Source organism: Diabrotica virgifera, chromosome 8 (genome assembly GCF_917563875.1).
Source record: "Diabrotica virgifera virgifera chromosome 8, PGI_DIABVI_V3a".
Classification (NCBI taxonomy): Eukaryota; Metazoa; Arthropoda; class Insecta; order Coleoptera; family Chrysomelidae; genus Diabrotica; species Diabrotica virgifera.
Genome location: NC_065450.1, coordinates 51,130,186 through 51,147,235, shown reverse-complemented (window position 1 = coordinate 51,147,235; position 17,050 = coordinate 51,130,186). Strand labels below are relative to the sequence as shown.

Sequence of the window (17,050 nt, the reverse complement as noted above, 5' to 3'; positions counted from 1 at the left end):
GATTTTATTACAAAATAGAACAGTTTGAATACTTATTATATGAAATCAACTTCGTCAGAAAAATTATAGCATGTGATTTGTCTCTAAAGAGACAACCACATGTAGGTAATGATCAAAGTCAAATTCTCCTATTAGTCACCCCATAGTATATCATGGCTAGGGAGCGGATTTTATGCTAAATGCATATTGCATGCATATTTCGCATATTTGAGAACTTTACTAAATTTTGCATATTTTTAAAGAAACATGCATATTTTGAACATATTTAAAAACATTAGAAAACATTAGAAAAAACAAAAAAAAAAACAAAGTAAAAAAAAAAATTAAATTTTTTAATTCGACACAAAATATTTCCCCGCACAGGCTGTCGTATCTATTAATTCGAGAACTACTGAAAAGAGACGGCTCATTCACTGCCTTTTGATTTTTGCTTAGAAAATACCCGATCTTTACACAAAGTACCACTATTGTTAAGAGAATTTACACACCATAGTTTTACGATTTTCTAACGGAAATTGAAATATTCATGCTTTAGATCAGATCTCGTCGTTAAACGGCTTTAAAACTTTCGAGGACATATGCGAAATTTTAAATTGTAATTTTGAAATTGATTTTGGTGCAGAATTTTCGGCTTTAACAAGTTATTTTAAATACGCCCCAATTACTTCTATTGATGTTGAAAGGAGTTTGTCAAGTTATAAAAATATTTTATCTGATCAAAGAAAATGTTTCCTCGTAAAAAATTTGGAAAAACACATTGTAGTGAATTATAATCGAAGATTTATAGTGATATTGTTGTTTTATTTTAAATAGGTATCTAGTCATGACGAAAAATCATCCCGATATGGTAAGTATTTGGTCTTACATTTAGTTTACTTTGAATATTAACACCAAACACTGATTTTATATGTATGATATTTTAAAACATAAATCTTGGATAATATTGACTTTATAATAGCGATATTTTCTTTCTATTGATTTCCTCTTTTATGGGTAACCAGACCCTATACTGCATTCTGCCTAGAAATTTGCGACGCAATTTTTTTCATTTAACATCATTAGAGCCGCTTTTTTGAATTTTCTCTTTTTACCATCTTTCTACGTGTTATTATATCAAATATATATCAATCTTATATCAAAAATATAGAATTTAATAGGTCTAAAATATGTAAATTCTTCATTGTTTGCCCCTTTAATTCGCCTAATTTTGAACATAGGTTTCCCCCAGTTTCCCCCATTCGTTTCTGTTTTGTGCTTTCTCTTTCCAGTGTGTTCCCCTATTGTTCTAATGTCATAATTCCCCATCTCATCTGGGGTTGTCCTCTTGCTCTATTTCCTGTCCATGGTCTCAAAATATGTAAATACGCATGGTAAAATGAATATAGAATTCAGTGGAAAGATTCAAGTATGGTCCTGAAAGAAGCATGGTAAAAACAGAAAAATCAAAGAAGCGGGTCCAATTATGTTAAGTGAAATTAATTGCGTCGCAGATTCCTCGGCAGAATACAGTAGGATATGGTTACTCATATTAAAAGAGAAAATTAATACAAAGAAAATACCATTATTAGTAAGTCAATATCATATCGAGAAAACAATAATAATTTATGGTTTAAAATAATATACATATAAAATCAGAGTTTCGTGTTAATATTCAGAGTAAACTAACTGTAAGATCAAATACTTACCATGTCGGGATAGTATCACTAGGTTTTCTCCTCATGATTTATAATGGGATCACCAACTGGAAAATTTTACTGTTATCATTGATGTCTGTCATCATTTTTAATGGCAATAGTACGTTCTTTAACGGTAAAATATTGCAAAACCTCTGAATTTTAAACAACCGCTTGGATTGACATGAAATTTGGCATACACGTAGCTAACACGTCAGAGAAAAAAAGTGACATTGTGCCGATGTGTGCTTTTACTCTGGGGGTGAGTTTCAACCCCTTTTGGGGGTGAAACATACATGTCGAAAATGAGTCCGGAAATGGATAAGATGACTAATTCTAAGCAACTTTTATTCTATAGAGTTTTTTCATCAAGTCAATACTTTTCGAGTTATTTGCGAGTGAATATGTTCATTTTTCAACAAAATATCAACATTTTAGACGGTTTATCGCAAATAACTCAAAAAGTAAGTATTTTCTAGAAAAAACATTCTTAGCAAAAATATAGCCTGTAAAAAATTTAAAAAAATGGTGTATATGTTAGGGATCTACATCTAGCAGAAGCAGAGTTATAGCTAATCAAAAATAGGTTTATATTCGTCAAATTCGAAATCGAATATTTCAATGAGAAATAATCAAAAAATGAAGCACTTTTTGTGGAAAACTCATTCCGACTTTTTTAAAGTGTTTAAAAAAAGCTTTATCTTTATAAAAAAATTTCTAGCGTCAAAAGTAAACAAGTTACGCTCAAAATAAAGTTAGTGCCTTTTGTTTTGATAAAAAAATCGAGAAAATCACCCCCTAATTAGCATATCTAATGAACTTAATCGTTACCACTTCACAAGTTTTTTTACTCGTATATAAATGTATTGTTTATATGATCTGTAGGTCTCATCGGTTCAAAGTTTTTATTTTTGAAAGGGCTGCAGTTAAAAGGATTTGAACGAGTCACTAATCACGAGTTTATGAAAATTTAAAAACACCAAATCTTAACCAGTTTTTGTCTTACAGAAAAACAAAAAAAAATATTCAGAAAAGCATAGCCGACTTTTTTCGTTTTTGGTATCTCTGACAATTTTAAGTTATTATGAAACAAACCATGTTTTTCAAAAGTATTTTTTTTTAATTATACTTTAAAACCAATTTTTTTCAAAAATGAGCACTTTGAATTAATGGAACTTACTGATCATATAAATACAACATAAGTAAAGTAAGTTGTGAGGCAGTAACGATTAATTTCATTTAAGTTGCTAATTAGGGGGTGATCTTCCCGATGATTTTTTTTTGCCAAAACAAAAGGGAACAACTTTATTTTGGGCGTAACTTATTTACTTTTGATGCTAGAAGTTTTTTTTATAAAATAAAAATAAAGATTATTTTTTTAACACTTTAAAAAAGTTGTACTTAATGAGTTTTCCCCAAAAAGTGCTTCATTTTTTGGATGTTTCACGATAAAATATTCGATTTGGAATTTGACGAATATGAAGCTATTTTTCATTAGCTATAACTCTGCTTCTGCTAGGTATGGAGCCCTAACACATACACCATTGTTTTCAGTTTTTACAGGCTATATTTTTGCTAACAACGTTTTTTTCTAGAAAATACTTACTTCTTCAGTTATTTGCGAAGAACCATCTAAAAACGTGGTTATTTTGTTGAATAATGAACATATTCATTCGCAAATAACTCGAAAAGTAATGTCTTTTTGGAAAAACTCTATAGAATAAAAGTTACTTAGAATTAGTCCCTTTATCCATTTCCGGACTTATTTTGGACATATATTTTTTGGGGGTGAAATTCACCCCCATGGCAAAAGCATACATCGACACAATATCACTTTTATCTTTGACATGTTAGCAAACTGTTCTTTAAAATTCACAGCAAAAACCGTGAAAGAATGTACTATGTACAAATGATATGCTATTTTTTTTCTTACAGATATTGTTGAGTTAATGTTGATTTTATGTACCTAGTCGAATGAACCAACTTCCAATAAAGTCGTCCCAGGAATGCAACTCATAACTATTGCTAACATTATTTTAAAGTCATATAATTTAAATTGTATAATATCTATATGTTTGAACTGTCAATATGAATAAGTCAGATAAAATTAATTTAGTAGAAATGTTTTTTACCAAGCAACAAAAACAAAATTTGTATAATTTATTAGATAATGTTTTCTATTTTGAGAACGATTTCCGAAGTGGAAATCGAAACGTCAAAAAGACTTATAAAAATCTATATTTAGAAAATCAACAAATCTTGAAATTTTATGTCAAACAATTCAAAACAGTGTGAAAAAGTGCGAGAGTTCTTTAAAGTGGAGGAAGATTTAGTAAAAATTACTTGGCAACATTTTTTCAAAACAATTAATCGCACAAAAAGTCACTAAAAAACCGAATTCGTCACCGAATCACACGCGAGATAGTTCTATCTTTACATCGCGGATGGACATGGACATGAAACAGTTGAACACGACAGCCGACACTGACTCACCGCCAGCCGCGATGTGCAACCTCTTAAGATTGCACTTTGTTATAGATGGAACGGCATTAGTTCCACTCTCAGAAGGAACCGTTGCTTTTTTATTGGCTTAAATGAACTGTGATTCAACGATTCAAATTGGAAGGTGGATTTAATTTGTTAACGAGCACTAACAGCGGCGCATAAAAGAGAAGATAAAAAATGCAAACTATTTCGCCTTAAAGATTTTGAGGAGCAATTCCAAAAGATTTCGCTGAGTTTTGTGGACGAAGTCCTTAGATTTGTACCAAATTTTAGTACATACCTATGTTATTGTAACTCATAAAAAATATTTTCCTGAGAATTATAGCCCTCTAGGTCTGATAGGGCCTGAGATAAGAGCCCTTTAAAGGGCTTAAAATTGACCTTTTCCTGTTTTGAGCGTTATTTTTAAAATAAGATATTATCTCGAAACCCTTTGAAGCAAATTTAATTTTTCAAAAGTGCATTTTTTTTGTCTTGACTTTGCTTGTCTTCAAACTTCTAAATATGTATTGGGGTTAATTTTGGGAACTCATTAAGTGCGAAGCAAATTTTGAAAAATTGATCTTTTCTTTTTTTTTTTTCATTCTTTTGCCAAATTTGAACGCGACGTTAAAAGATCTTTTAGAATATCTTATTTTTAAGGTACTAAGGCAAAGTTTAAAATAATTCTAATTTTTTTTGTTGAAAGGGAGCGAAGATATATTATGCATTTTAGCAGGGCCCTTTTTAGCAAACACAGCGTTTTTTGAAATTTTCAGCATAGTGCAACTTTTTCCTTCTTATTTTTTTTGACCGGGAGACTTCCTATCAACAACATTATTTAACATTGCCATGGAGGGTGCAGTAAGAGCAGCCAAGATTAGGGGAACAATTATCGAATCTTCAGCCCAACTGATAGCGTATGCAGACGATATTGCACTGGTTACTAGAGATTTAAAAACCATGCAGAATATAATGTTAATACTAGATAAAGAAGCAAAGAAGAGAGGGCTAGTAATAAACCAAAGCAAAACGAAATACCTCAAGTGCTCAAGAGAGAATACGAACATCGAGAAAGAAATTAAGCTTGGAGCATATACATTTGAAAAAGTACACCGTTTCAAATATTTGGGAGTGATGGTGAATGGCAGAAATGATAGGACAGATGAAATAAATGAACGCATCCTACTGGGTAATAAAACCTATTGGAACTACCAAAAATTCTTAAAAGAAAAACACATTAGTAAGACAACCAAATTAAAAATTTACAAGACTGCAATCAGGCCAGTGATCACCTATTGTGCAGAGACGATGTGCCTAACACAAAAAGATGAAATGAGATTAGAAATCTTAGAGAGAAAGATAATTCGACGAATAATGGGACCGGTGAGGATAAGTGTAGGCGAATTTAGAAGATTAACAAATGAAGAAATTAAAGAAGTCATCCAGGGTGAAGACATAATCAAGTTCGTGAAGGCGCAGAGGCTCAGGTGGCTGGGACACACAGAAAGAGCTAACCCAGACTCTACGCTAAAGCGAATAACTGGCTGGAGACCAACAACAAAGAGACCAAAGGGAAGACCCAAAACAAGATGGAGAGATCAAGTCTTAGGAGACATAAAGAAGCTGAGAATCTACAATTGGAAGGAGCGTTGTAAGGACCGGAAAGAATGGAGGAAAGTTGCAGACAAAGCCAAGTCACACACGCTGCTATAATAATAAAAGACAATAGCGGACTGATTCTCCGCAACAAATGAATCAGAGAGCCCAAAAGGGCGGCAAACACTCCGCCAGGAGTGAATAAGCCATGATGATGATGATTTTTTTTTACTTGAAATTTTTTTTGGGAGTAGTTCTCTATATGTATAATAATCTCTAGGTACGGAATTTCTTGGCCCGGCCCTCTAGTCTTCGTTTTAAGTCCATGAAAAATCAGGAATTTTTGTACTGAGTAGCTCAAATTATCTTGTTGGTAGAACTCAGTTTAATCGATTCGAATAATAGTCCAGGCTGTATGCTCGCCTGCGTTAGGTAAATAATTATTCCGATTCGTTTTTTTTGCAAAAACAGTGTGCCAGGCGGTATTGCGGTCGGAAAATTTTTTAAATAATTTTTTTAAACAAATTTAAAAAATCAATTTTTTCACTTCAGACAAATTGTTTCTTTGGTTTTCTGGTTCATTCTGAACAAAAAAGATATCTTGTGATTTTTCTCTAAACTTGATTGTTGTCGAGATATACGCAATTTAAAATTTGAAAAACTCGAAAATAGAAATTTTCAAGGCTTAACTCGGTTAAAATTATTATTATGAAAGTCAGAAAGTGACCAAATCAAAGTTTAAAGCTCTCCCTAGAAGACCCTGAAGACATTTTTTTCATTATTTTATTACGAAGCTGTTATTGCTTCTATCAATACTATTAATAATGAGCGTTGAGCGCGTTTTGAGGTGAGTGGTGAGAGCGCGAGAGATACACGCTTAGCGCTCATTGTTATTAATTAAAAATAACAGCTTTGTAATAAAATAATGACAAAAATTTCTTTAAGATCTTGTAGGGAGGGCTTTAAACTTTGATTTGATCACTTTCTGATTTCCATAATACTAATTTTACCGAGTTATTAAGCCTTGAAAATTCTCATTTTCGCCTTTTTCAAATTTTAAATTGCGTATAACTCGACAACAGTTAATTTTAGAGAAAAATCACAAGAAACCTTTTTTGCTCAGAGTGAACCAAAGAAACAATTTGTCTAAAGTGAAAGAATTGATTTTTTGAATTTGTTTAAAAAAAATATTTAAACAATTTTGAGACCGCGATACCACTTGGCACCCTGTTTTTGCAAAAAAAAACGAATCGGAATAATTTACCTAACGGGGGCGAGCATACAGCCTGGACTATTATTCGAATCGATTAAACTGAGTTATACAAACTAGGTAATTTGAGCTACTCAGTACAAAAATCCTGATTTTTCATGGACTTAAAACGAAGACTTAGAGGGCGGGGCCAAGAAATTCCGTACCTAGAGATTATTACACATAATATAGAGAACTACTCCAAAAAAAAAAAAATTCAGGTAAAAAAAATAGGGAGAAAAAAGTTGCACTAGCCTGAAAATTCCAAAAAATTGCTGTTTTTGCAAGGAAGGGCCCTGCTCAAATGCATATATTTCTTCGTTCCCTTTCAACATAAAAAAATTAGAATTATTTTAAACTTTGCCTTAATACCCTAAAAATAAGATATTTAAAATATAATTGTAAAAGATTTTTCGACGTCGCGTTCAAATTTGGCAATAGAATGAAAAAGATAAGAAAAAATCTGTCTTTCAAAATTTGCGTCGCACTTAATGAGTTCCCCAAAATTAAGCTCAATATTTAGAAATTTAAAAATTTATTTGGGATACTAGGTCATGCGTCATGACAAAAAGAATTCAGTTTGAAAAATTAAATTTGCTTCAAAAGGTTTCGAGATATCGTATTTTAAAAGTAACGCAAAAAACCTTTAATAGGTCAATTTTAGGCCTTTTCAGGGCCCCTATCCCCCCTTGGAGACCTAGAGGGCAATAATTCTCAGGAAAATATTTTTTTATGAGGTACAATAACATACTAAAATTTGGTACAAATCCGAGGACCTCATCCACAAAACTCCGCGAAATCGTTTGGAATTGCTCATATATACTCCAGAACCATATATAATCCATGTCCCTTTTACTCCAGAACCTGCATTTTTTGAATTTGCAGATACAATTTTACTCTACTAGGTATTTCTTCATTATACCACAATATTAAAAATCTTGATTTTTCTTCTTCTTCTTTCTCTTTATAAGCAATTCTGCTTGATCATTGGCGGATTGATACCTCTATGGAAGGTTGTCACTCCATCTTTTGCGTGGTCTTCTGATACTGCTTCTACCGATTGGTGATTTATCTCTTGCTATTTTGACCACACGTGCCTCCCTCATTCTAGTTATGTGGTTGTTCCATTCTTTTTTTCTATTTAGTGTTCATTCGTTTATACACTGTACGTTACATTGTCTTCTAATATCTTGACTCCTCTTTCCATCTCTCAGTGTATTTCCTGTAATTCTTCTCAGTACTCTCATCTCATATAAATATCAACTGTAAATAAAATTACTAATGCCTGGTTGCACCAACAAACCTTAAGCTCCAGCATAGCCCAGCTCAGCTTCAGAGCGTATTTTACTTCAAATCAGGCCCGAGGCACTACACAATTTTCGGGCCCCTAAATATAATTTAATAATTTTAAATGTATTAATTATTTAATAGAAAAATATAGTTGCACACGAAAATAAAATGTTTATTAACAATAAATAAAATTTACATTTAAACAATTAAACATTGTTTAAGGGGATAGGCGCAAACTTTCGGCTTCAATGCTATTTAAATGCATTCGTTGTTTTCGAAGCCTGAGAAAACTAATAAGAATAAGTATTTTTGAAAAATTTAAACGCAGAATAAAAGATTACGTTACTACCAAGGGCCGAAAGTCCCTGAAATCTTCGATAATGTTTATTTTAATAATTTACAGTGGTGAAAAAAAAGAGAAAATTGAGTGTGATTTTTAATTTTAAATATGTATCTTACTCAAAAGAAACTTTTTATTTATTCTAGGGGAACTTCGGCCCTCGGTAATAATGTAATCTTTCATTCTGCGTCTAAATTTTTTAAAATATTTATTAGTTTTTTAAGGATTCGAAAAAATGAATGCATTTAAAGAGCATTGAAGCCGAAAGTTTTCGCCTATCCACTTAACTATAACTCTTATGGTTATCATTTATCATTGCCTGTTCGTAAAATGAAAGAATTTTGAAAATTTGTTTTGTTATTGTAATAAACATGTTTTTGTTTGGTGATATTTCCGGGCCCCATTCAAATACGGCCCGAGGCAGGTGCCTCACGGGCCTAGTGGTAAAATAGGCCCTGCTCAGCTTATAGATAGGACCGCTTTAAGTCTCACTTAGTTGCACCATAATTTTCGATTCTTATCTAAGCAATCCACATGTCAATCCATTGCAGCAAACTGATTATTGGTCTAATGGCGCGTCCGCATTGGTAAATTTTTCGTGCGTATTGAACTAAATGGTTCGTCGCAAAAATTTACGTTGCAAATTTTTACCAGTGAGGACGCGGTGCTCAAATCATTTGATCTTCGGTTTTTATGCTTAGGCATTAGGCCTTGTTCATATAGGGCGGTTTGCCAACGTCGACGTCGCGGTTTACCTGTTTAACATGGTGACTTCAAAGGCGGCATTAGGTTGAGATCAAGTAAAACAGGGGGAAAACAGGTAAATCGCGGCGTCGACGTTGGCAAACCGCTTTTATATGAACAAGCCCTTAGGCTTCGTAAAAATGCAGACGATTACGCCGAGATTTACCAGTTTAAACGCTGGTAAACTCGCGGTTGCATATGTACGATGCGCGATGATAAGCGGTTGCATTTGTTTCTCGCGGCGGTTGTATTGGGTTTTTCAGGTAAACCGCGACGTCGACGTTGGCAAGCCGCTCTCATATGGACTAAGCCTAAGTTTCTGGAATTTTATGGAATTGAAAGATGACCTAGGTGGGGCCTGTGGCAGATTTTCTTCAGGATCATCTTCCAGGATGTGAACATTCTCCATGAGGCTATTGCCTGTTCTTTGGGATTTCGTTCTTCTTTTTATAGCAAAATATGCATGAATTATTATAATCAAAAATATGTATTATTGTTAGGTTCCAAAAATTAGGAGGAGTGGTTTTTGGGTTTTTAAGTATTATTCTATCATCGAAATCGAATAGAAGGAAATTCGAATAGAAGTAGCCAAGTCGAATATAAATAGGCAAAATCGGTATTCCGTAACTCCCTCGGAATCTCTACAATCGGACTAGTGAATAGAAATGACTTCGACAACATATATAGCTGTCGAAATTAGATTTCGATATCGGAATTGTGCTTGACGCAAGTACATTGTATTTTGTTTTGCCGTTTATATTTTATATCTACTAAATAGTTATTTATGATATAAGTGTTAAAAGTACACGTTTAAGGCACGCATGTGCAAGTTTGCAGAATGAGCGATAGCGAGTTCTGCAATTCACATGAGTGCCTTAAAAATGTACTTTTTAACACGCATATCATACAATATTTTTTCTACAAACGTAATTGCAGGACAATATCTACAAAAACTTTTACTTGAACTTGACTGACATTCCAATTTTTTTTGTTTCTGACATTACATCAAAATTGCATATACGGTCAATACGAACTGCAGTGCCTTAAATTTTTTTTAAAGTACTAGTGCCTTAAAGTAGCATTTTTAACGCTCGTATGGAGTGCTAAAAATTGCATTTTTAACACGGTTGTAGAAAAAATAATTTATTACTACTTATTTATAATTATTTATAGTATTTTTACCTTTTGTATCTGCTTAATTATTTAATCTGTGGTGTTATTTACTTAGGGAATTGTATATTTAATTTATTCATGATGTACGAGTAGGTATGCATTGAATCTAACTTCATTTTATGCATCTGAATGCAGAATGTTTGCCAGTCACAGTGTTGCCATACTTTTTTTGTTTATTTCTTGTACAATTGCAATCAATAGCATAATGTACAAGAATAGATTGTACAAGACCGTTTAAAATATAAAGATAGACTTATAGCGTTGACTGATAAATATATTATACCAGTTTACTTGTATTTTTATCAATCAAGGCTTATAGAAAAGAAAATAATTATAGAAAATACGCTATTTTTGGGAAAAGTTGTTTATCAGTTATTTTAGCTGGAATCAAATCTTAAGATTGTATATTATTAGTAATATTTTACATCATACATCTTATATTCATTTATCTTTTTTATTTATCAGTTTATCTTCTTTTTTATAACAATTTTAATTAACTTTGATTTAAAACCATTTATCATCTGTTGAGCTTTTTCTGTCCAATATTTCCAACTTCAATTTCTGTCCAACGGTGTCGTACTTCAAATTTAGAACCAGTAACAAGCAGGCCACACAACACTAATTTCGCTTGCCACCCACCCCCTGACCGCGTGAAATAGAAATTGTTGATTTAGATTTACCCTGATTACGATGTGAGTTACAGAATGCCACTCCAAACACGAAAATGACGCGATAGATATCAAACATTCCGATTTCGGGTAATTACGATTCGACTTGGTCATTTCTATTCGATTTGTTAAAAGTTACAGAGTAGGGCGATAGAATATGTTTTAATTTCTTTTTGTTTCTTCTTAACTAAGTGAATCTTGTCCAGTTGAACATCTTGGATATGAACTTCGGGAATCTCTTCTTGATTGTTATGAGGAATAACTATATTCGGAAGTAATAGTGGCTAAACTGGCATTGGAAAGGAACTGTGATAAGATAATTTCCAGAACAGGTCTGTGTTAGTACAGTTCATTTGGATTTTGGTTCTGGCTACCAAAACAGTAATGTAGTGAGACTCACCTATTTGTTGGATCATATTTTTTGAAACGTGAACTTCTATTCTTTGGCATTTCGTAGGATTAGATGCCAATTTTAGAAGCCTTGGAAGTGTAACCAGAGAAGGTTCCCATTGTTTTCAATCTGGTGGGATGTAGAGTAATATTTTTGGTATTATTTTATGTGCTATTAGATTGAAAACTTAGTCTTTTGCTAGCAGTTGCCGCTAGGGCATCCCTGCCATTTCGTTCGTTGCAATCCGTAACTGCACGCCGGGGTTTTCCTGGTTGGGCCCTAAAGAGCAGCATATGTGCCTCCTGATGAGAGGCTAAGAAGTTTCGAAATCGGTAGAGGTGCTTGCTGCGCTCTCTGATTGAGCTAGAATATAGTGCGGCTGTAGTTTCGTGTTGCAACGAAATTGAAAATTGTTATTCATTTTTGATTAGATTTTAGTTGAAGAAGTTGAAATACAGTCTTAGACAGTCTTCTTAATTTTTACTTCTCAGATGATTCTCGGGACAGAAGAATTTGGGCTTCAGATTTGAGCATAGTATACAGATGTGTTTGGTAATAATTTTCATTCATTGCCAGATAGGTGTTACGGGGCACTAGGTTAGTATAATTTACAGTAGAAATCGAGTAATGATAGTATGCTAATTACTCGCGTAGAAGATAGAAAATCAGTTATTGTGGTAAACGTACCAAAGACAAAACCCTACAAAAGGCACGTTTTTACCATTATTGACAAAGATAAAATAAATAGTTTTAAACTAAATAAAAGATTAAATATCTTTTCCGTCACATGGTTGTTCAGAAATAGTTATTTATGAAACAGTTCGTGAAGTAGGCTTTTTGCGAACGCACGCGATGTTTAGAGAACGAGCGACAACGGAGCGAGTGCTATACATCGCGTAAGTTCGCAAAAAGTACTTCACGCACAGTTTCATACAACATTTTATCTACGATAAACAAATAAAAAAACTGTAACTCTTCGTCACTAGAATTCATTTCTATTCTACAATTTTTAGAACTTTGACATTTAAAAATTCTGATTTCTTTCAAACCACAAAACTGTCAAAAATTGTGTTGTAATTTATTGCTCATTTTGTCATCACCATGACAACGCGAAAGTTATGGATATTTAATTATATGAAAGTGTGTCAAAAACAGTGCGAAAAAGTAAATCCCATTTAAAATACATTGTTATTCACGCACACTTTAAACCCTTCACGCACACTTTAAACCCTTCACGCACTGCTATCTATAATGTCAGTTTTTACAGAATAAAAACTTATTCATAATATGACATACAGTAGATAAATGTCAGTTTTCACAAATTTTTATCTACTTTATGTCATATTATGTATAAGGTTTTAGTTTGTGAAAAGTGTCATTATATATAGCAGTGTGTGAAGGGTTTAAAGTGTGCGTGAAGTAACAATGTATTTTAAATGGGATTTACTTTTTCGCACTGTTTTTGACACACTTTCATATAATCAAATATCCTTAACTTTCGCGTTGTCATGGTGATGAGCAATAAATTACAACAACAATCTTGACAGTTTTGTGGTTTGAAAAAAATTAGAATTTTTAAATGTCAAAGTTCTAAAAATTGTAGAATAAAATGAATTCCAGTGACGAAAAGTTACAGTTTTTTTATTTGTTTATCGTAGATAAAATATTGTATGAAACTGGCGTGAAGTACTTTTTGCGAACTTACGCGATGTATAGCTCCGTTGTCGCTCGTGCTCTAAACATCGCGTGCGTTCGCAAAAAGCATTACTTCACGAACTGTTTCATAAATAACTATTTTGTCCTTCTTTTACACTTTTTATTTTCCTGGGTATATTCTTATGCAACTTTTTGTATTGATTGTTATTTCTACCTTTTAATTTCCTTCGTTCTTCCATAATGTGCAATATTTTATCTGTCTTCCATTCTTTTTTCTGTCATATCTTTGATTTAAGATATTCATGCGAAAGTGGAGTACTATTAGATGTCTTCATTTCGTTCCACTGTTCTTCTTCTTCTTCTTCTTCTTAACTCAGGCGAGACTCGTTAGTCGCTGGCACTTGGTCATAAGACCTTAGTACCAAACCCTGTTCTTCTCCTTAAACTTTAATAAGTCCTGTGGCCTCAACGAAGGCCAACCGTTTTCTTATTGGTAGTTTTAGGATCTCTTTTGGTTCAAACCTCATTTGACCAGTGAAGTCCTGCCTTACATCATCGAGCACACTGCAATGGCATAGTATATGTATGGCAGTCTCTTCTTCCATTTCGAACTTTCTGCACCATGGTTCATTCACCTTACCTAGTTTGTATAGGTGATTTCTTAAACGGCAATGTCCAGTCACCATTTCAGTGACAGTTTTGATCTCTCGTTTATTAAGGTTCAACAAACTGTTCGAGAGTTTTTTATCAATATTCTTGATTATTTTTTTAGTCTGGATTTGCCCTTGAGTGGTTCTCCATTTATTTTGATGATTCTTTATCAGCCATTTCTGAACCTCGTTTTTCATAGCATCTTTAGTGATGCCACAGAAAGGTTCTGGGCCTTCAAAAGTTTCTCTCGAGCCTTGTTTCGCTAACATATCTGCTCGTTCGTTCCCATGCACCCCTTCATGATCCGGCACCCATATTAAAGACAGTTTATTTATTGTCTTTTGCCAGGTTATTGAGGAGATCTTTGCAGTTTCTCACCAGTTTTGATTTGGTGAGAGGGTTCTTTACAGCCAGAATAGCCGATTGGCTATTTGTGTAAATGTTGATTCTCTTAGCTTTAGGGTCTTCATCAATGATTTCATCAATGCAGGCCACCAAAGCAAAAACTTCAGCCTGGAACACCGTTGTATGTTGACCTAGGCGGTAAGATTTATTATAGTTACATGCTTGCCCAAAGACTCCTGATCCAGTACCATGGGCAGTTTTAGATCCATCAGTGAACCATATTAAGTCCCCATTAATATTTGGGACTTTTTGTTCTCTCGATGGTATAATTGTGTTAATCTTCTCAGTGAAGATTAGTTCTGGTGTTCTGAGTTCTAGTATCTGAGTTCATCATAAAGATGGATTCCTCAAGTATAGTCCCAGTAATGTTTGTGTGGCTATTCAATACATAATTTGGCCTCCAAGTATTGTTTGATTTGAGTCTCAGGATGGTCATAAAGGATACCGCCGAAATATATAATTCCAAAGGAGGGAGACCTGTGATAGCCTCTAATGAAGCCGTTCCTGTACTATTCAAGGCTCCTGTTATATTTAGAAGCGCTTGTCTTTGTAGGGTGGTGAGAGTGGTCACACAAGATTGCAAAACCGTCTTTCTCCACCAGAGTACTGACCCATAAGTGACTGTCGGTTGTATCACTGATGTGTACAACCAACATATCACCTTTGGTTTCAATCCCCAGGTTTTACTTACAACTCGTCTGCAGTTCCAGAAGAGTCGCTTAGCCCTATTGGTTATATTGATAATATGAGTATTCCAATTGAGTTTCGAATCCAGGGTTACCCCTAGATACTTAACCTTATTGGTTCTTTCCAGTACCTCTCCAAATAATTTCAGCTCACTCAGTCCAGTAAGCTTCCTCTTATTTGTAAATGCTACCAGTTTAGTTTTAGAAGGATTCACGGAGAGGTTCTCTTTAAGACACCAGTTCTCTGTGTAGTGAAGGGCATATCGCATCTGATACGCAACAGTGCTGGGAAATTTTCCCCTAGTTACTATTACGATATCATCTGCGAATCCCTGGACCCAGATTCCTTGGGCGCTTAGCCCATGAATCAGATCATCGACAACTATATTCCATAATGACGGTGACAATACACCGCCTTGAGGGCATCCCTTAGTTACCCTCAGATTTATGGTATCTTCATGCGTATCTGTGGATATTATTCTGCTCTGAAGCATCTGAATAATCTACTTGCATGTTGTGTTGTTGATTTTCTTTCTCACCAGTGCGCTTTGTATAGACTCGATTGAGGTATTATCAAATGCACCTTCTATATCTAAAAATGCAGCAAGGGCGACTTCTTTTTGATGCAGACTCCTTTCGGGTTCCGACACCAGATTATGCAGGGCGGCTTCACCTGATTTCCCTGCCTGATACGCCCATTGCCGTTGGTGCAGTGGATTTTCATTTACATTGTTTTTCTTGATGTGTTCATTCAAGATTTTTTCCATGGTTTTTAACATGAATGAGATCAGACTTATAGGCCTGTAGGATTTTGCTAAGGTGTAATCTGTTTTTCCTGGTTTGGGAATAAACGCCACCCTTGCCCTTCTCCAAGCTTTGGGAATGTATCCCAGAGCATGGCTAGCTCTAGCGTTCCACTGTTCTTCTGTACCGCTAGTAGTTTTCAATTAATTTCGTAAAATTCTTAGTAATCTTTGTTCTTACTTTTTCCTTATATTTCTTGAAGAAAAATGGCATTTTGTGTGTTGTTTTCAATTTCTTTTTAGGTACATCAAAAATACACGTTATTTAAAACAGTCATTATCTACTGTTGGATCAATAAATTATAGGTCTGGCTCCCGCGTATACAAAAAGTTGATTAATAGCAAGCTAAAAATTTGTTAATAGCTTAAGGGTGTCTAGTCGGATAAACTTTGCTATATGGGAACACTGGAACAGGGGCAGTTTTAATTGTGGAACAGGTTAAAAATTTGGACCGGTCACACCACGAAAACGGCACATTTATTTTGTCCGACAAAATAGACTTAAACTCTCCGAACAGAGATTAAACTCTCATGCAAAAATCAGACTGCTATTTATCACCTGTCATAATTCCTGTCATTTGACATATTCTACATGTTCCACTCATTAAAACGCCCATTTGGTGATAAATAGCAGTCTGATTTTTGCATGAGAGTTTAATCTCTGTTCAGAGAGTTTAAGTCTATTCTGTCGGACAAAATAAATGTGCCGTTTACGTGGTCTGACCGTTCCAAATTTTTAACCTGTTCCACAATTAAAACTGCCCCTGTTCTAGTGTTCCCATATATCAAAGTTTGTACGACTAGACACCCTTAAGCTATTAACAAATTTTCAGCTTGCTATTATTCAACTTTTTTTTCATACGCGGGATCCAGACCTATTAGTTAAGTTTAGTAACGCAACACATTAATTTTCAACCATTAATTTATGAAATAAAAATATTTAAAAAATCAATCTGATAGTACGTAGATTAGATTCCTAATATGGACGTTGTCTAAAATTATGTACATACCAATCTGATACACAGGCAGGTAATTTGAAATTCTTACAAGCGACGATTGATATCCCCTATAATTTTCTAAGCTATAATTTTGTTCTGTTTGAACATCGGTACTGTGATAATAACAGCAGATTCTTACTATAATTTAAAACACCATAAATATTTTTTATGGGGAGTTAATTGATTTTATAATTATGATTATAAACAGGAAAGAAGAGATTGGTATAAATATTCAATATG

General features: G+C 33.8%; 1 protein-coding gene across 5 annotated transcripts in view; it reads right to left on the bottom strand.

Annotated features, from left to right (window-relative positions):
- The window catches only part of LOC126890664 (laminin subunit gamma-1-like), a 260,245-nt gene that overhangs the window by 125,899 nt on the left and 117,296 nt on the right, over positions 1-17,050 (bottom strand). Inside the window, exon 1 of one of the 5 annotated variants that reach the window (XM_050659784.1) lies at positions 4,025-4,175. The exons of 1 other annotated variant lie outside the window; for it this stretch is intronic. The gene's annotated coding sequence lies outside the window, so the exon portion shown is untranslated. Of the gene's footprint in view, positions 1-4,016; positions 4,176-17,050 lie in introns of those variants that run through there. 3 more of the 5 variants (XM_050659782.1, XM_050659785.1, XM_050659783.1) reach the window with 3 other exon arrangements.